Here is a 13,086-nt window from a genome sequence, read left to right as displayed (position 1 = left end):
TTTTGACCCAGCCATTCCACTGCTGGGATTATTCCTTAAGAATCCCAAAACACAAATTCAAAAGAACTTATGCACCCCAATGTTCATAGCAGCACAATTTACAATAGCCAAGTGCTGGAAGCAACCTAAGTGCCCATCAATAAATAAGTGGATGTAAAAGCTATGATACATTTACACAATGGAATACTACAGAGTAGAAAGAAAGAAAGAGCTACTACCCTTCACGACAGCATGGGTGCAACTGGAGAGCATTATTCTAGGTGAAATAAGCCAGGGGTGATAGACAAATACCATATGATCTCTCCTATAAGTGGAACCAAATCAACAAAATAAACAAGCAAGCAAGGAGAATATAACTAACAACACTGAAAGAAAAAAGAAATGGACAGTAATGAGAGGGAAGGAGGGAGGGCAGTAATGAGGAAAGGATGGGAATGTCAAATCAAGGAAGATATATAAAGGTCCCATGGAATAGACCAAAGTGAGGAAGGGTTGAGGGAGGGATCTGGGGATGGGTGGAGCTGGGGAAAGTGGTGGCAGGATAATGGTGACAATTTTTTTTATTTGAACAATAAAAAAATTAAAAACCTGAAAAACCTGTTATTGAGATTTTTACAAAATTATAATAATTGAGACAATTTAGTATGAGCAAATGGTAGATAAATTAATCAGTGAAATAAAATTATGAGCCCACAAAGAAATCCATCCATATAAAAAAACTTAAATTACAGCAGAACTGGCATTGCATATCAAGGGGTAAAGATTGAACATTTCAACAAATACCCATGGTTCTGCCACAACTTGCCTTGTATATGGGAACTGAATCCCTACCTAATATCATAAACAGCAACAACAATAAAAAACCAAACAGATATAACAAGTTAAATGTGAAAGGCAAGAATGTAAACTGTCAGGAAGCAATATAGGAAACATCTTTAGGAACTTCTAGGAAGGAATTCATTAAACAAAACATACCATTTGACCCAGCAACTGCACAGCTATATATATACTGGATAAACTCTTGAAGATGTGTACCAGGAGATAGTTACAAGAAATATTCATAACAGCACATTTTGTAATAGTTTTAAAAAAATGGAAGTAACTCAAATGCTCATTAATAATCGAATTAATAAATACATTATTAAATAGTCACATACTGGATTCTTCTATACAGCAGCATATAAGAAACCAAAACCTCATGAAACAACATGAGTGAGTCTGATGTTACCTTAAAAACAAATCACAAAATATATGCCTACAGTTTGATTCCTTATATATAAAGATTAAACTGCAAAATTCAAAACATGATCTTTTAGGGATACAAACATATATGATAAAAATATGAAGAAAAGTAAGAGAATGATAAACACAAAATTCAGGATAGAGACTACCTGAATGAGAGGAGGAAAGACTGAAGCACCCAGGATTTGAAAGGTAAATTATAATGTTATTTTTCATAAACCAGGTGATAAAAGAATGCTCATTATAATTCATCATATCTTATATCTGATTTATAAATATTCCTTTGCTTATCTTCAGTGTTTAATAAAAATTTTAAGGCAATAGAATTTTCTCTTTTTTTAAATGAATGTGGTAAGCAGTATAAGACTGAACCTCAATTTAGAAGCAGAAACAATTTCTGGGGGCAGTTTGCCACCATATATTGATGTAGTGTGATGATACCCTTTTTCTTTCATGTGAAGTAATGTTTATCAAAAACATACCTGGAAAACACCCAAATGTAAAAGCTGACTGCCAGCGTAGAAAAGCAGTACAATCTTGGCATGGAATTAGAAACCCATGGAATTTGCTTTTTCCAAATAGTTAAAAGACAATGTGTTGTTTTATCACTAACAATGAAGTGATAGGCAGCAGACAGTATGACCACAGGAGCATTGAACTCTACTGACTAGAATCTTACAGTTAATAGAATGTTGTCCTGAATATAAGAGCAATACTTCCATAGGACAGAAAAGCATGAGTTCCGATTCAGGAAAGGAAACTTTCTGGAAGTCAGATATAACATACAATTTATGGCACGTTTTCTGGAATATTTCTATAATCAAATAACTCACTATGTAGATAAAAAAGTATGTCTGAAGTTCCTCTTCTCATTAGTGTATGAATTATATCAAGGATCAAGTGGAAAATTTAACCAAATTAGACATGTACAAGGTTATTAGATATTTGTATACTGATACTGTAACAACGTACAGAGCATGGATCTCCTGAATGTAGGGAAGCAACCCCCCGCCACCCCATGATCCTTCAGGCAGGATTGAGGGCAGGAAAGAGCAGAAGGTACAGCATTTTAGGATACATTACATAATAAAAGCAGGTTAACAGACCGTGCCTTCCTGAAAGGAAGATCTCTAAAGCTGCAGAATTGTATACTTGACTTGGAAAACGTATAATGACTCATGACAAAGCAGGAGGGGGGTTGGATGCCCGAGCATCCCTGGGAACTCTTGCCCTGACTAAAGATGGCAGCCAAAAAAGGGTCAAAGACACAGGGGAGCTGACAAAAATTGTGGGCACTAATGTACCATAGGAAGAGCAGGATATTAGATCATGCAGGAAGTTCTAAACTGAGCATTTAAATTAAAGCAGATTTCCAGGAGTTCTAGAGGTCAAGAGGTCTCCCTGTACATCTGCCTGTGGATCTTTCCTGGGAGTCTGCCACAAGGTATGCCAGAAGGTCTGCAGAGGAGGCTACCATGAGGTTTGGAAGTCTGCCTAGGAGGTCTGCCTGGAAGTCTGCCTGTAGAAGACAGTGGCAGAGCTGGTGGTGCTGTGGGAACATGCCTAGCCACCCAGACTCATAGGAGATACTTAGAGCTGAACTGTGACCAGGAATACTGAGCTGCAGACTTCTGCATTTCTGAAAGATGGTACCTCTGAGTACCATCTGAAACTGGCCAGGTTTGGCAGAGGGTGGCAGGACTACCTGTTTTTAGGTATTTTTAAAGGGAGCAGGACTTAACGGCAGAAATCTGCCATTATTCTAAATTTGTATTACCTTTAAATAAACAACCCCTTTCTTTTTTCACCAAACTCTTGCTTTTGGAGTCATGCTTCTTGGATGTGGGCAATTGAAACCTGCAGCTGCTCCAGAACACCGTTGGCAGGGTTCTTTAACAATACCAATAAACTTAATTGTCCATCTGAATTTTTTTATATAGCTTTTCTAGTGAAGGAAGTACAATATTTTAGGTTAAAAGTTATGGATTTTGCTATCATTCTAATATCTAGAAATTATTCTCAGTGTTCTGATATATAACTGAATTTTTTTATTGTTATACCTTATCTATGATATATGTTATATGAAATAGTGACAACTCTAAACAGGAATCAAGGGAAACCTAGAAATTACTTTGTTTTTTAGAAATTATTGCTCTAAACTTTTACTGTATTTAAAACATGTTTGATAAGTAAGTATTTCTGGAAAAACACTAATTCTTTTAGGTTATTAAAATACTTTAAAAAATACTAGTGGCATAATGACCTGAAAGAGAAGAATGTGTAGATAATATTCCAAGCAATATTGATAAGAGTTTCAACTACCATAGTTTACCCTTAGAAACTACTTTTTTACCCAAGAGATTTTAAGTGAGAGATTGTAAAAGTATACTGATTTAACAGGGTGCTTTTTGGCAATCAGGGCAGATTATGGCATACATTCCAAAGTTAGGCTTTATAGTTACAAGAATCACATATTTAGAGAATTATCCTTGTTCTTTTCAGGGAGCACTAAAGCACACACATGCACACAGTACTCTATCTGTACACATCTTAAGCTCCCTTGAAAAACACTAGAGAAATATAGGAGGAAAAAAATCCACTAATTACAATTACTATATTGTCAAGAAAATCAGCAGAACAGGACAGTATCATACTGAATGTTGTGAATACACTGTGTGTGGGAACTGGGAAAGGCAGATCACCTCACTCCAAAAATGGAGCAGAGGGAAACATCAAATAAGGTTTTACCTACTAGTTCCACAGTGACCCCAGAAATACAGAATTTATGTAATTATAAAAACTGTCTTCAATATTGGTTTTATGCAGGAGGAATTAAAACAATAGGTATATATAAAAGGAAATGTTTAAGTGTGATAATTTCTAGATTTGGCTAGGTAAAATATAATTAATGCAGGGAATAAAAAAGGTAATAACAAATTTGCACCTATGAAACTATTGTAACTTACATGGAATTTTAGCTTAAACAAAATTATCTTGTTTTATTTTTGTTTATATTATCTCATGGCACAAAATAAATAAACTTCTTATTAAATGAGGGTTTCACTTTTTCCAACACTTCTTTGCATAGCCTTTTGCAAATACCTATTTTTTTTTAAGAGAACATATAGATAGAATGTAGATTTCATGGTAATGAAATTCAAGCACATCCTTTCAATTATAATGATTTGGCACCAAGCAATGGGCTGTATTGTCAAGTAGTTGCTCCAAATTATTTGTTGAGAAACACCTAAACCATAAAGACTTCTTCTAGTTACTGAAATCATATTAACAATATCTAATTTATGCCTAATGAGTTATCCATAAATGCAAATATATCAATAAATGTAACAAAATATATCAAAATCCTCAATGTATTGAAGCAATGATATTTCAAAAGGGGAATATGAAATTATGAGCACTGTTTGTTTTTCCTTACAAGAACATATATTTTCTGGAAAATTTTAAAATCTCCCCCCAAAAAAACCTTAATTTATATAAGATCTTTCATTATTAGACATCTAGCTCTTGACACACAGGAGTAGTTTTTTTGTTTTTTGTTTTTCCTCCTCTGGGTAGCATATCTTGTCCCAGAGATGACATCCCAAAAGAATATATAGAAACTAGTATAGAGGGACCACCAGTGAGAACTCTCTTTCTCATTCCCCAACTCTCTTTTTATGTTTAAGAATGTACCTTATAAAAATTTCAATTTGGTTTTCACACTATTTCATTACAAATAAAAGTCAATATAGTCTATTATTTATATCCAGAATAAAATGAAATGTATTTTACTTTAATATATTTCACTGTAAACCTAATTTACAATGAGTTTTGCTTATACTTCCTAAAGACTACAGTGGGCTAAAATAATGTTAAGACATGATTGGTATAAATGAAATCTTCATTCATTTTTTAAAGATTTTATGTATTTATTTGTAGAGATAGGAGAATGGAGGAAACAAATGAGGAAGAGAAACATTGCTTGGTTGCTTCTCACACATCTCCCACTAGGAAACAGGCCCAGAAACTAGGCATGTACCCTGACTGCGAATCAAATGATGACCTTTTGGTTCACAGGCCAGTGCTCAATCCACTGAACCACACCAGTCAGGTGTTCACTGATCTTTTTTTTAGTCACCTTCTTTTTACTCAAAATATCTCCTTTATCTCCTAGCTTCTTCTCCCAAGTTCTTAACTGGGAAGGCCAAATGAAATATTTCCAAAGCAGAAATGACTGCACCAGAACACTACGTAACCTTATGAATAATGCTCAGTCACTCAGAACTACTCCATCTGGGTCTCTGTCTAATCAAAGAACCAGCTGCTCTAAGAAAATGCCTTACTCATCTTGCCTGTTGTGTCACTAGTCGAAATATGCTACTGCCATAATTACCATTCTCAACTTCTAAAACATAGCCAGCAATCAAACAATAATTTATTGAATACACAGGTTAGCGCTCTGTGGTCATATAATTTGGTGTAGGGCTTACTTTATTACTGTTGACTGGAAGCAGCTGTGCTCCCTGAAGACTTAATGTGGACAACACATTAGCTTTCACTTGGAACAAGAATCTGTGATATGAAGGTAAGTGTCAAGAGACAAATTTGGAAGGTGGTGAATAACCTAGGACAGCACATATCAGCAAAAAATTCTCAAATTAAGAACGATTCCTGACGTCAGGAAGGATACTTCACAATTATTTTTTATTGCCATTGCTATGGGGTCCAACTTACTGGAAGAATTAAACACTTATGAGGATGTCTCTAAAGATTTTTTTATATCTTCTCTAGTCCCAAGATTAATACCTATACCTATAGTAGCACCAGCGAAAAAGGAAATGCAAAACCCAAGCAGTGTTAAGAAGCCAAATCTAGCTTTTGCTAAAGCCTGTGTGAGAATAAAAGAGGGCAATTGTGTAAATTGCCCTGCATATCATCCAAATAAGCTCTCTGTTGGAATGTAACTGAGAAGACTTTGCCGTCTCTCTGGTGCCTAGATTAGCGTCTGGCATAGGAATTTATCTAGAGGTAAACAAAGAAAAACATGCAAGACTATTCATTGCAATTTGTCTCTAGTTCATAAAAACTAAAAACCCTATGTCCTTCAATAGGTGATGGTTAGCACAAATCATGGTACATCCCTAAATTGGAATACAATGTAGCTTTTAGTAAGAATTGAAAGCTTTATTTAGATTCAAATGGAATGATATTCAAGATACATTTTTAATTAAAAAGGGAAATTCAGAACAGAGTTGTAGAATGTGATCCTGTTATTGGTAAAATAAATGAAGATATGTACACATAGGTATGATTGTATATTTACAGAGTGTCTCTGGAAGAATATCCAGGAAATTGGTAATATAATTTTTTTCTCTGGGAACAGGGGACTGAAAACACAGTGATTAGGTATCGGAGAGCCATTTTTCACCATATAACTTTTGGAGTAGTATAATGCTTGCCATGTGTATTAATTGTCCCCCAAAAAGATAAATTTAAAACAAAAGGACATAATTTCATTTTTTACTATTTAAATATGCATACTATAATAAAAAAAAATAAAGGGCAAAGTTATTTATTTATTTATTTACTGTTCAAATACATTTGTCTCCATTTTTCCACCACCATTTTCCCATGCCCCACCCATACCCACATCCCTCCCTCGATCCCTCCCCACTTTGGCTTTGTCCATGGGTCCTTTATACATGTTCCATGATTTGACCATTCCCTTTCTTTTCCCCATTACTCACCTCCCTCCTTCCCTCTCATTACTGTCAATTTATTTTTTCTTCCAATGTTGCTAATTATATTTTTCTTGCTTGTTTGTTTTTTTGATTAGGTTCTACTTATAGGTGAGCTCATATAGTATTTGTCTTTCACCGTCAGGCTTATTCCATTTAGCATAATGCTCTCCATTTCCATCTATGCTATCATGAAGGGTAGAAGCTCCCTCTGCCTTTCTGCTGCATAGGATTCCATTGTATAAATGTACCATGTTTTTTTTTATCCACTCATTTACTGACAGGCACTTAGGTTGCTTCCAGTACTTGGCTATTGCAAACTGTGCTGTTATGAACATCAGGGTGCATAGTTCCTTTTGAATTGGTGTTTCAGAGTTAAATAAAATCCCTTTAAAGGTAGAGTCCTTCATAAATGTGTTTCTATCTTCTCTGGTGTCTAATAGTGTGTTATACGTGTGATATTTACAGTTTTATAATTAAGCAACATTTCTTTCCTAAAGATTTGAAAAAGTAGTTTGTTATGGACTATATGGTTATGTCCCTCCAAAATTGATATGTTGAAGCCTTATCCCCAAATGTGATGGTATTTGACAGTGGTGCTTTGGGAAGGAATTAGGGTTAGATGAGGTCATGAAGGTGGAGTCTCATGAGATTAGTGCCATTATAAAAAGACACAGAGAGTATGTTCTCTCTCTCCGCCAACCCTTCTCCCTCCCTCTCCTTATCAGAATTCCCCTTGTCCACATATTAATGTTTGATTTTCTCCTGTTATTCTGTTTCTGTTAATTTGATTTTTAGCCCAGCTAGAAGAACTTAAAAGGTGGGAATAAAAGTATTATTTTTCAGCTCCTATATTGTTCTAGTAGGTACCCAGGTTATGTGGTTTTATGGTTCTTTTAGAGTTCAGATCTTGTAGGTTCTGGACATTATTCACCATCACACTGATTTGTAGATGTTATAGGAGATTGGACTGATTGTTTATAGATAGTCGGGATTTTCATTCTTGAATAAATGCCTGTTATCACCTTGCTTCCTTATAATTTGTCTCTTCTTTCTAAAATATTAATAAAGAAAAACAAATTTCAGTATGAAAGATTCTAATCCAAATCATTGTTATTTCATTGTATAATGAGAAAGGCTATGTATAAAAAGAACAGGTTAGAGTGAGCATCTCACCAGTTACAAGAGGAAGATGGTGGTGGTGTCACACTTCACCCAGCAGGAAATTAAGAAGGAGCCAGAGAAGCCAATGGACTGGGAGAAGACATGCCTTCTGCTGCTACACATCTTCACCACCAATAATGGGCGCCACCGCCACATAGATGACTTCTCTCATGGGAATGTGCTTTCTAGCGAGTTGCAGACCTACAACTTGGATGGATGCCACCTTGAAAGAACTGACTAGTTTAGCAAAAAAAAAAAAAGAGTCTACCCAGAAGCTAGGAAGAAGGGCACATACTTCAATTTTGCAATTGTTTTTACTGATATTAAAAGACCTGGTTATCCAGTAAAGGAGGTTGGCAGTACCATATCCGAGAGAAAGGAGACTGATGATTCCATGACCCTGCAGTCCCAGAAGTTTCAGATAGGAGATTATTTGGACATATCAATCACCCCTCTGAATTGGACACTACTTCCTTCAGGGCACATGAGACCATATTAAGTTTTGTTGGCTATTTCTTGAGTTTATTTTTCATTCATTTATGTAAAACAAATTTACACTTTCTTTCTCCTGATTATTGCCACTAAGCTTTTACATGCTCAACAAATTGAAATGCATTTATTTAGGAGTTAGGTTTGGCTGTGCTATGGTATGAATATTAATAGAAAGTCCATATTTCAAGTCCTGTAAAGTATGAAGTGCTCTTAGCATTCTAGGTAAAACTGTTGTTAAATATGCATGTGTAATCAAAAAAGAGAAAAAAGAAAAGGAAAAGAACAAGGTAGACTCAAAATATTTTTTTAATTAAAATCAGTCTCCAACTCACAATCCTTAACAAACACTGCAGTGCTAAATTATTCCTTCTTTCAGAAACCTTCCCAAATATTTTCTCAGACTGTCACTCTATAAAAGAAGTTGTCATATGTACAACAGTAACCATGGTATTCTTCATATTACTTGCATAATGCATGTGTAATTCATTCTTGTAGAAAGCATAATTACAATGTGGCATAATTCAGTTTCTCCTGAAACACATTATCATACAAAATGCATACAGTCAAATCACAGGTGCCATGGAAAAGAAAAAAAAATTAAGATACTATTGTAATGAGGTGCAGAGCAAGGGGTCCCCAAAATCCCCACAGATGATGTTTGGGGTATTGGGGGAAAGAGATGATACAGCATCTAAGATACTTTGCAAACAAAATGCAAGATAATAGCTGTGCTACCGCCCCAGGTAAAAGGTATACATGGCTTTCAGAATGTATCATGACTCGTGATATAGCGAGGGTAGGTGGAGGTTCCTTCATCACTGAGTCACCCTTGCCTGACTAAAGACAGAAGCTGAATGAAGGTAAAGATACAAGGCAACTGGCAAAAGTAGTCCATTTTTGGAGGGGCTGGATATGAGGTCCTATAGAAAGTTTTGGATCAGCATTTAAAATAAGGGTTGTCTGAAAGAGAAGGGGAGTTGGTCCGCCATGAGGTCCGTAGTAAGATAGAAGCCATTAGGGCTTTAGCAGGAGGCAGCCATGAAGGTCGGCCATGAGGAGAGAGAAGGAGGAGGCAGCTATGAGGATGGAGCCATGAGCCAGGAGAGATTCTGCCATGCTGCCTATAATGAGGGAATAGCTACATCTTCTCCTCTGAGGATTCAGCCATGCAGCCTGTTGTAGTAGGGAAGCAGGCATGTGGTTTGTAGTGAAGTAGCAGCTGTGCATGAGGAAAGGGTGTAAGGGAAGATCTGATGAAGCTGTGCAGGAACCTGTCGAACACATCACAGATTTGTGGGAGATGCCTGGAATGCTGAACTTTGACCACAAAATGTAGACTTCTGCTTCTCTGAGGGACATACTGAGAGGCCACTCTCCTGGGCCTTGTGCCTTTCCAGACTTCACCATGATCCAGTGCAACACCGCACATGTTTTTCCAGACTATTACATATAGGCTGAAGACAACGTACCCCGGATCCTGAAGGAGAGAGCTGCTTCAAGAGGATGGTGACTTTGAAACCCACCAGTGTACTTTACTGAGGGGATGGGGAACTATTTGTACAGCTGGCTTAAGAACAGGTAAGGATATCAGGAACTTTTGGGCATGTTTTTGGTCTATAGGTTGGTGGGGAGAAAAGGAAGTTCTGGGTGTTTTGGGAGAAGAGAGCCCCAAACAGGAGTGTTCCCAGCACCCCTGAGGTTGGAAACCTATAAATAAAAACCTCTTTCCCTCAACACTAATTGTTGGGTCATGCGTCAAGGCACCACGTGTATGAGCCCTGGTTTGCTTGGTTACATTATTTGTAGAGTGCATGACCACCAAAATTAGTCACAAATAGTATTTTTTAATCCTCACCCAAGGATATGCTTATTGATGTTTGGAGAGAGAGAGGGAGAGAGGGAGAGGAGGATATAGAGAAAAAAACACATGGACTGGTTGCCTCTTGTGCATGTCCCAATTGGGGATTAAACTTGCAACCCAGGTATGTGCCCTTACTGAGGCTCAAACCCACAAGTTTGTGGTGTATGAGATGATGCTCCAACGAACTGAGCCATCATGACAGTCAAAAATAGTTTGAAAACACCTCTCTGACTTGCAGAATCCCAGCAATACAAATTTGTTTTCCTACTTTATGACCAAAAGATGGCACTGTTCCACTTATTGTGAGGTTGGAATATAGTTTCTGGCACTATAGTCAAATTGTAACTTGCTCCGCTAGAACTAGCAAGGTGTGCATCATTAACTATTCTGATTCACAGGCCCTCATATGAAGAGGATCATGCCAGCAGTTACTCTGACATAACTCATTAAAATATTGTTGTAAATAAGAATCTTGTAAAAAACCAGAATGCCAGGTTAAAGCAGATCCCCCACCAGGAAAGGGAACTAAATCCTTGTGGCTCACCTGATGTTGGGAAGAAATAAATTACTATTTGCATCACAAAAGATGGAGGCATTCCACTAAGCACAGAAACAGCTACAGCTAAGAATCTGTGACATTTGATTCACTTTTCTCTCCAAGCCCCATCCAAGCAAGGTGATTTATTCTCGTGAGAAATCACTGAAATATTTACCTATTGACCTGGTCAGATAGTCACAAGCACATCTTAAACAGCTATGGGAAAGAGTTTAACTGACCTTAAAGGATCCCAATTAAAAGCAAGATATGTGTCTAACTTTCTGGAAAAAAAAATTGGCCAAAATAAAAAAAAAATAACCAATAAATAAATACTGGCTGGATGCTTTGCCCACTGTTTCATCAGCATTCAACAAGAGTTCTTACGGCTTAAATCAAATGGGGAAAAAGACCCTGAGACAAATGCAAAGGAGATCAATAAAATTTTCCTATCACCTACACAGTCAGCCACAAGGGAAAGAGATAGGAGATATTTAAATGCCTCTTCTTTTTGGTAGATAGATGATGGTTATAAATGAAGAAGTAAGACATAGCACCCAAAACATGCTTTATCAAGTACAAATGGTCTACTAAATATAAAAGCATTATATATTTTTAAAAATATTTTATTTAGTTTTAGACAGAGGGGAAGTGAGAAAGAAAGAGGGAAAGAAACATCAATGTGTGGCTGCCTCTTGTGTGCCCCTTACTAAGGACCTGACCTACAACCTAGGCTTGTGCCCTGACTGGAAATCAAAGCACAACTCTTTGGTTCACAGGCCAGCACTCAATCTACTGAGCCACACCAGCCAGGGCAATAGAATTATACTTTAGGAGCTTGTATTTGTGATACTTTTTCCATGGACTAGATCCATTTCACATTTTACTCTGGTTGTAACAAAGGATCGCAATAGAATTTTTATAACATAAATATATATTATATATATATATATACATACACTGTATTTTCTTGTTGGTAATTATATTCTGAGGTTAAGACCCAATGGAATAAATACGTGCATAATTTTAGGCAAAAAAACTTTAAAATTCAAAGTCTGGATTGATGGGTTACCACATGCCACACAGAGTCCCCCTATGGGTTGCCATGGATGGAGGAAAATAAAATAAGTCATTCCAGACATTTCTCGGTCTGCCAGGGAAAGAGGGTGGCAATTCCCTCTCATAGAGAATGCCCCGAGCACTTCTCTTGAAGTGGCTTTTATTGAAAACAATATGTGCAGGTGTACAGCATGTATGCAAAGTTCATCAATCAATGTCAAAAGACTATGATTGAAGGAACACAGAGATTTGCCTCAGGTCAGGGTCTGGTAGACAGAGTGGTGCCTATTTGGCCTTGAAACCTGGGAAACTGATCACGTTCTATGCTTTGACCCCAAACATCAGTACGCATTAACTTGAGGACATTCTTAGCAATGTAAGTTTTATAGGATTTAATGCATTCCTCTTCCAGGCCTAATTGCCCCTGGGAACTGCCTTATCCAGTTGAGGGCCATACCTGCCTTTAGTATTGTTTCACTGACCTAGTCAGGCAGCAGGCAGAGCAGCCAAGAGATAAGGAGACTTCTTTCATATAGAATGAGGACTCTGGCCATATCAAAGCTGAGAGGTGAGGGTCTTTTGCCCTTTCTCTGTGTCCCCCAAGTCCTTTCCTGATGGCCCCTATGCAACTATGCTTGTCTTAGGTTGTCCCTGACATCAAGGGGTCTTACCTGTTATTGACTAACCAGCCATCCTCCAGGGCCAAGCAGAGTGATATGAGGGAGGCAGGGCCTTTGCCCCTGCCAGGGAGACAGGTTTTGTCTCCTCTGTGGCCTATTTTCCCAAGGCCTCCTTGCTTAGCTCCAGCCTTGGGGTACTCTTGCCTGTTGTCAAGGCTACAGTCCCTGAAACCAGGAGAGACTGTTTCCAACACTGGATGATTTGTTTAGTTGAATTCTTAAATTCTTCACTTTTCACTCTAGCACTGAAAACCTGACCTTTTAATGCAATGACATAGCACATCTGAAATGGCTCAAGTTGCCAGGAATGAAAGA

The 13,086-nt window shown here is 37.3% G+C and overlaps 1 pseudogene; it reads left to right on the top strand.

The window, feature by feature from the left end:
- The first annotated feature begins 7,610 nt into the window (after positions 1–7,610).
- LOC129082167 (histone deacetylase complex subunit SAP18-like) lies at positions 7,611–8,643 on the top strand (annotated as a pseudogene).
- The last annotated feature ends 4,443 nt before the right edge of the window (positions 8,644–13,086 follow it).

Source organism: Pteronotus mesoamericanus, unplaced genomic scaffold (assembly GCF_021234165.1).
Source record: "Pteronotus mesoamericanus isolate MK-2021 breed Mesoamerican mustached bat unplaced genomic scaffold, CSHL_Meso_final scaffold_12, whole genome shotgun sequence".
Taxonomy (NCBI): Eukaryota; Metazoa; Chordata; class Mammalia; order Chiroptera; family Mormoopidae; genus Pteronotus; species Pteronotus mesoamericanus.
This window is presented reverse-complemented; position numbering and strand designations above follow the sequence as displayed.